The 8428-nt window shown below is 37.4% G+C and overlaps 1 long non-coding RNA gene across 1 annotated transcript; it reads right to left on the reverse strand.

Moving 5' to 3' along the window:
• Positions 1–5903: 5903 nt before the first annotated feature.
• Positions 5904–8428, reverse strand: LOC128317565 (uncharacterized). The gene is made up of 2 exons (XR_008301062.1): positions 7517–8428; positions 5904–6303 (listed from the first exon to the last, which is right to left on the reverse strand). It is a non-coding gene; the product is annotated as an uncharacterized LOC128317565 (long non-coding RNA).

The raw sequence follows: 8428 nt of genomic DNA on the forward strand, positions 1-8428 counted from the left end.
GAAAATACTATTTATACACAAACATGCCTTAAAGCAAACAGTGAAACAATGAAAGCATGATTATGGACTTCCTCTCGGGACAGGGCTTTGATCTTTAACAATATGAGCAGCAAACACCCACACAGACACATCCTTGTTTCTAACACTCGTTACAGTGAAACATCAAAAACAGCTAGAGCTAAAAGTGTGTTTATGTGATACCACTGTGCTCACCCTTGCTGTCTTTGTGTATATGGTATATACACTCACTGGCCACTTTAATAGGAACACCTGTACCCCTGCTTGTTCATGCAATTATACAGTCAGTCAATTATGTGGTAGCAGTGCAATGCATAAAATCATGCAGATACAGGTCAAGAGCTTCAGTTAATGTTAACATTAAATATCATAATGGGGGGAAATGAGAGCTCTGTGACTTGTACAATGTTATGTCTGTTGGTGTCAGATGAGCTGGTTTGAGTATTTCAGAAACTGCTAACCTCTTGGGAAGTTCACGCAATGAAAATAATCTCTGAGATTGCACAGAATGGTCCAAAAAACAAAAAACATCCAGTGAGCAGCAGTTCAGCAGGTGGAACCGCCGTGTTGATAAGAGAGATCAGAGGAGAATGGCCAGACTGGTTTGAGCTGGCAGGAAGTCTGCAGTCATTCAAATAAGCACTCTTTACAACCAATGGTGAGCAAAATGCACAAAACATCAAACTTTGTGGCGGATTGGACAACAACTGCAGAAGACCACACCAGGTTCCACTCCTGTCTGCCAAGAACAGGAAACTCACCGAACCGGGGCAGTTGGAAGATTGGAAAAACTTCACCTGGTCCAGGTCCGGTTTTTGTGAGCCTGTGTCTACTATAGCATCAGTTTCCTGTTTAACTGTAATATCTCACCTGACTGTATCTCACCTCACTAATTTTGCTTAAAAACAGATAATAATATTTGGATTATGCTGGAGCTGTGATTATTTAATGCCCATTAAATAATCATCAACATGAATAACATTGTTTTGACCAGTTGTGGAGCTCCTCAAGCATTCTTTACATAGTCTAGGGTGCTTTCCTTTCTAATAAAATCTACATGGACTGCCTCTGATATGGAAACAATGTGCTAGGGATTTAGAGTTGGTTTTGTCCCCCTAAGACTGTATAGTTTTTGCAACTGAATGGGGCTTTTGCAGTGTTCCAAACAAAATTGGATGAGGGAAATTCCTACTTGTTATTTCTGACACATAAAGTGTTCTAAAGACTGCAAAAAAAATTTGGGGAACTTGTGGAGCAGCTTAATTGGGTTAATTAAGCAGACTGTAAGGCTTATCAATAATCCTGTGTGGTTACATCTGTTGCTACAAGTGTAACAGATTATATTATCATTCCACCAATGCTTTGTAATGGTTCGACCTTTATTACTTTACATTTTCACACAGCCTTTAAATAATGTTATAATTAGTGTTCATATGCAATAACAGTAGCTTATAGAAGCTGACTAGCAATTTAAAAACAAGGCTGATTAAGGGAGGTTTCGTAGTTTCCGTTCCATTTCTCAGTTCACCTACTTAGATTTTCCAATTCAAAAGTAATTGAACCTTCATCAAACTTGAATCCGTTTATAGAAGTTCAATAAAATATTAATACAGAGTGTTCAAAAACTTTTCATTGGCAGTGTATGTCACTGTACCTTTAGCTAAATAAACATTATTATGGAAGACACATAGCAGGTTTATAATTACATTATTTGTACCTTAGGGACCTAAGACGGAAAAAATCCTCCATTAATATTCAAACTGCCTTTAATAAACTTGAATGAAATTTTCTGTTAGTTGGACTGAACCATGATTAGACTTCACCAGTTTTCGACATGCTTCGAATAACAGTAGCTTATTGAAATGACTAACAATTTAAAAACAAGGTTTAGAGAGTTTTCGAAGTGTTCCTTTGTCTATCCTCAATTATTTGCTCAGTTTGTTAAACACTATTAATCACATGACCAGCGATAAGAACTGGATCTTACCTTAGTTTTGCATTGGCACTGTTGAATATGGAATGGCTTGTCTCCTTTAACACCTCTATGCTTTGATTGGATTTGATTGGATTATGTCCTTGTAACTATCACTCTATATCCTATTACTGTGTGTATGTTATTATATTTACATATACATCTATTATTATATGTAAAAACATTGCTTTGTGTATATATTTTAAGAGTTGCTCCAGTGAGAGTGTGATACTTTAGTGAGCAGCTTGGTTTAAGCGTGCATTATTGATTGTTAACACAGGCGTTATGTGTGGATAATGGTGCTCTGAAAACTGTGAAACTCTTTTGTCCTTCTCCTCCATCACCTGTTAGCTGGAGATGCCTGGCGGACGAGGGCCTCCACCGCCACAAAGCGCCCCGGGCCGTGTGTCGTCCATCTTGGTAAATCCTGTCTCTGTAGGCATTGTTCCCTGACCTTCGACCTTCTCAGACCCGTTTTGAACAAGGCAGTGATGAGGAAAGCGGAATGCCTGGGAAAAGGTGGATGTTGTGGGCGTCCCAGTTGGGGTGGGTTGGCGGGGGGTGTTTGTTGGTCTGACCAGGGTTAAATAGCAACAAGTTACAGAGCCATGTTGTACAGAAATACAATACTAGATCCCTATTTAGCAAGCCAAATGTAACACTGAAGGGGAAAAAGACTATGAGGTTATGCAAGGAGGAAACGTTGAGAGAGGAAGCCATTGTCCTTTAGCCCTTCATTTTACAATCAGGCTGAATTTCTCAGTCAGATGTGCTGATGTCACTAATAATAAATGGAAGCTATGCTGTAAAGCTGAAAGCACATACAGCCCCCTCATATTTTCTGGCTTGGGAGGTTAATATAAAGTTGACATGAACATAACATCTAGTACCAGTTCAAATTCCAGACAGATGTGTATAAATAATCTGAAGAGAAATATTAACATTGGAGGTGATACGTATGTGTATTAATTTATTAATAAAATAATGTCAATTTAAAAAAAAAATCCCACCTCCAGATAAGGAATTTTTATTGAGACCTTATAGGAAAAGCAGCCAAGTTCTCAGCATGTGACATTCTTCAAGACTGTTGCAAAAGCATCCCAGGTGGCTCCTGATGAAACTCCATCATGAGCATGCCAAGACTGTGCAGAGCTGTCATCACGTCTACTCAGAAATAAGGTCACTGATTACGTCGATAAATATTTATTAATATTTTTATATTATAAAATTAGTAAAACCCCATCAAGGAATAGATGTACAAACCAAGAACAGCTATTTGGCCAGGTCAGTGTTAAAAATGTTTATTATTATTATCTCAATGGTTTTAACAGGTAAAATAAAAGTTCAGTATAATAAATTGATAAGTAAAAATTTGGGAATTATTGTCAATTAATCTAAAGCAACCTTAATGTGAACCAATCTTAAAGAAAAACAGCTTGGCTAAAATAAACTGTACTAAATTCTACACTTTTATACACTTCTCAAATCGTTTTGAGAGCCATTTTGTGAGTTTCTTTATTTTTTAATTGGAAGTAAGATGCTACGTTGCTAGCAAGTAATTAGAGATTATATCTACCAGTTTAGCACTTAAAGCCAATTGTGTAATTCCAACAAATCCAATGTTTTCAGCAAAAAAGATGTGTTGGTTTAGAGTTTTTACAGTACAGTTAAGACTTATCTTTTGTTCTCAGACTTTCTCTGGTCTGTGATTGGTCCATACCAACAGATTCACAAATCAGCACAATACGTAATTATCAAAACAGCTAAATATAAAAATTAGATGGAAACGATGTCATTTTTTAAAATCACTTCTAATATTCAAACAAAGTCCCTTATTTTATGTCACTCGTCCTAAATACTAATACTAATGCTAATGCTTATGACTTATTACAGAGCTGATGTTTAGCAAATAAGTAGAAATTAAATCAAACTAAGTCCAAATACTCAGCCTTTATCCAAATCTTCAAACCTTTTTTTTTTTTTTTTTTTTTTTTTGTATAGTAACTTTGAATAGAAACATTGGATAGACGTTGTACCTTTTCACTTCTCACTGTTGATAACTGGATTAGGACATGTCCTAAGAGTGACTTTTCTCTCTCACTTTGAGAGCACAATGACTGAAAGCATTACGTCTGAGTGCTCTCTTGAGGATGCTGAAAAGCCTCGACTCGTCCTCACGCTCGTATCACTTGTCTTTTCCTCCCCTTTATGACTAATGCCAGGTTTTTTTTGGACCTAATCTCTACCTACTGTATATGCAGCACATGTTTGAATACCACACATAAGATAACACATACTTTCACCACATTTTCCTGTACTGAAAGTGGTTTACTCCAAACTCACGTATAATGGAAGTCTATGTTGATTTCTGTCAACCATTTATGTGAAACATTTTGTAGAATCATCAACCTTTCAGTCAAACCTGTTTGAAAATGAAGCTCTAAATCTGATTAATCTGTCCTGTTAGAAACAGGACTACTTTTTCAAATGGAAGAATCTGTCATAAAACTGGAATACTTCATTTGGTATTGCTGCAGTGTTGGAAAGTTGGATACAACTTCAAAATAAAAGCTTTGGTAAGACTTTCTTTCATGTCCATCTTGTCCTAAGACCTTTATTGTTAATGTAACAGTTGGACTTTTAACTTAGTTTTATGTAAATTTTTATTTATTTTATGTAAGTTTTTATGTTTTTTAGACCTCCAGTTTAAGTGAGATTTGTGTAAAACAGGTTTTCTGTTACTTTCCCAGTACAGGAAATTGTTTCAAATTGGTGTTGAAATTTTTGTTTATGTAATCACATATATGCTGCGGATGTAGCGGCTCTACATTAGGTTAAAAACTCTGGAGTATTCCTTTAATGACCAGGAAAATGGATTCAATAATGATTCTACAAGAACTGTAGCAAAACGTTCCTGATTATTAGTCAGTATGGTGCATAAAACACTCCAAATATTCTTTTTGCTCTTGCTCTTATAGCTTAGCAGAAAGCAATGCTTTCTTTTCTCCTCAAAACCCTTCAAGGGCCCAGTGCTGACAGGAGCACCCCATGCTAACTGTCATTAACTTCACATCGGTTGTGTTTCTCGCTTTCAGGCTAAACTGAAGTAATTACTCTGAAGCTCGCAGCATTCCTGCCGTGGCCCCCTGGTTTTCTCACTATGCCCCGTTTCACCGCCCTGTGGAGAAATGACCTCTACATCGCTCCAGAAGCCCCACGTCTGCCCCCATCAGCTGATATAATTAAAGTAAAGATGACTGTGATGATTTGGGTTAGAGACTCTAAAACAACACATTGGCTTTGGGTGAAATGTGCTTTCTCTTCTCTCTCTCTCTCTCTCTCTCTCTCTCTCTTTCTCTGTGTGTGTGTGTGTGTGTGTGTGTGTGTGTGTGTGTGTGATGAAGGTTCAAACTCCTGCTGCTGTTCTGAATGGAGTCCATCATGATCCCCCACTCAGTTTTATTCCTGCCTGTTGGTGCAGACATTATGCTAATCCAGCTCTCCTTCTGAATCACTTCAAGTTTTATCGAAATCCAAATCTCATGTGAGTATGTTGGGTTCATAACTATAGAACGTGTGAGAAATAGAGAGAAAGAGAGAGAACGAGAGAGAAGATGGAGGTGTTAATTAAAGGAATACTCCTGCATTTGTCAGCTCATCTCTATTCTCCACATCTGTAGACAATAATTTCAACGTTTGTCTGTACTCAAAAACAAGAGAAAACTTGCCTTTCTCTAAATTAATGTATGATGAATGTCTAAGGGCAGGTGTTGGACTCAATTACGGTTAAAATGCATGACTACATAACACAAAAATGTGACACTATGACTTATAGTACAACAGTAAAGGGCTTAGAATGAGACTGACACCTGCTTTTAATGGAGTTTTATACAAATTTCCAATGCTGGAGCAATATAGACATACAGTTTACATAATTCAACATCTGCCCTTAGACTTCTATTGTAACTGCATTTTGAGTAGACAGGTTTTCTGTTGTTTTCTCACTGCAGGGAACGTGTTGAAATTCGTGTGTGTGGTAATGACAAATTACCGACTTGTGCAGCAGACAACGATTGAGTTGAAAACCGCTGAAGTATTGCTTTAAATGAAAATATTTCACTGCATTTATTTCACATATGAATATTTCCATTTTGAAAACAAGCACAGTGAGGCTGAGCTGTTGAGGAAGAGGAAGTGGAGTGAGAGATGAGACGACGACGTTGTAGAACACATGCAGTGACAGGAGAATGCTGCAGTTATTTTTCTCCTTCACCCTGTATGAGTTTCCTTCTCATTTCTTCCTTCTTCATTTTCTGTCACACGAAGGGAGCCAGCGAGGGAGGGAGGGAAGGAGAGAGGGAGGGCGAGCGAGAGGGAGGGCAAGAGGAATAACATTTGTGAGTTTCCAGATGATGGAACTTGATTAGAACTGGAGCTTCCACTGAACAAGGAAGAGAGAGAGAAACTTCCACAGAGAGAGAGAGAGGAAGAAGAGACACAGATGCTGTCATACATAACTAAAATTATGCATCTTTTTCACCCACCCCCAACCCACCCACACACACACACACACACACACACACACACACACACACACCAAACATCAATATAGCCTGTACTGTGAAAGACTAATACAAGCTGCATGAAAACCCTCCGGCACCTGCCAACCCTTCCAGATCAACTCCTTATAAAATATACGATTGAACACACTATATTTATATTTGGGGCGAAAATGAAAGATGTAACTTTATGTGTATATATAAATAAATAACATGTATGTGTGTGTGTGTGTGTATATATATATATATATATATATATATATATATATATATAAATTTATGTATGTATGTGTGTGTATATGTCTATAGATATGTAATGTAGATATTATTGTTTATATATATATATATGTGTGTGTGTGTGTGTGTGTGTGTGTGTAGATATAGATATAACAAAACTCTAACTCTAACTTTAATCTTTGAACCTTTGAACAAAAAGGTATCATCCTGCAATTTGTTTCCTCAGTTCTAACGACATATTCTTGTCTGTTATGGAAAAACGAGTAAAACGTGAAGGATCTGGAAATGTGCATTTCTCTGAAAACGACAAGACTATCCGTTTTTAGTTGATCACAGCTACTTGCATATCATAAAAGAAACGAAAAGGAGAAAAAAAACCACGTGTGCATAAGACAGGAACGACATGAATCCCACACACAGGAAGCTTGAAAATATTTACATTGTTTTTCTGCCTGTTTCTTGTGTAAAAAGCGCGCGCGACAGAATTGCACGTCGTTCCGGTTCTCTGCACACTCACTGCTCCTCAGCAATCACACACTTACTCATTATCCCGGTTTCCTCCATAAAATATCAGTTCACGGTGTTATAATAATAATAAACACATCAATCTGAGTAAACACAGGTGAAGCCCACGGTAATATGAGGCCAAAGCTTGAACTAGGGCGCATTTGTTTCCATGAACAACTCGCACAGAAATGAATTTCTTTAATCAGCACATGTATGAACTCACCTGATCATCCTTTCTGATGTAAATATAATATTCACTAGTTAGCTGTTTATTAAAGAGTAAAGCATTTGATCTGTACACAGTTATTTCATGGGAATATTTGAGTCTGCAAATTTTTGCTGCACAAAATAAAAAGCATGCGGTGCATTCTGGGTAATTAGTTTAATGAAACAGGTGTATTAAAATTAACAAACATCTCAGATTATTTTTTTAATCTATAAATGAATCTCATTTCGTTTTGTTCAGTCTCTTATAATATTGTAATGTTGCATGGTCAGATTTAGGCTACTACTGATGTTTATATTGCTTTTATTTATTTATTTGTTTGTTTGTTTTATTATTTATTTGCATCCAGGCTATGACAGTTAGACTATTTAAGTTGTTTAGTGAGACTAATAGTGCTGTCCTGAAGAATGTGAAAAATGTGCAGGGTCGTTAAAAGGTGAGAAAATGAGACACTCTGGTTTCTTTTTAACAAACTGACAATGATGATTTTTTTTCATTGCATGTGGCGTCTGAGAGTCTGCGCGTTATAGCCGTTTAAAGGAAAACTCTGCCCACGGGTTTGGACTAACTTTATTGTAGAGAGGGCAAAAAAGAGAATCACCGAATCACCGCCGTCACCAGGGCAACCGGGTGGCATCCGACCGCATAATACCGGCTGAGTTCAAAGCGCGCGCCTGCGTCTGTTTCCTGCGAGCTCATGGCTCCTGCCTTCCTCCGTCCAGAGCAGTGAGAGCTCTTATCCAAACAAACCCCACAAAACCTGTTGGTTTTCGGAGGAAGTTTTGTGAAGAGACAAGAGGAAGGAGGAAGAGAGTGTGTGTGTGCAAATGTTTAGTCCAGAGTAGTGCTTATAAGAAACATATCCTATTAATTAAGTGTCATTTCTACAAGTGCCAGTTGTTTAAAGAA

The sequence above is a fragment of the Pangasianodon hypophthalmus genome, chromosome 26, assembly GCF_027358585.1.
Source record: "Pangasianodon hypophthalmus isolate fPanHyp1 chromosome 26, fPanHyp1.pri, whole genome shotgun sequence".
Classification (NCBI taxonomy): domain Eukaryota; kingdom Metazoa; phylum Chordata; class Actinopteri; order Siluriformes; family Pangasiidae; genus Pangasianodon; species Pangasianodon hypophthalmus.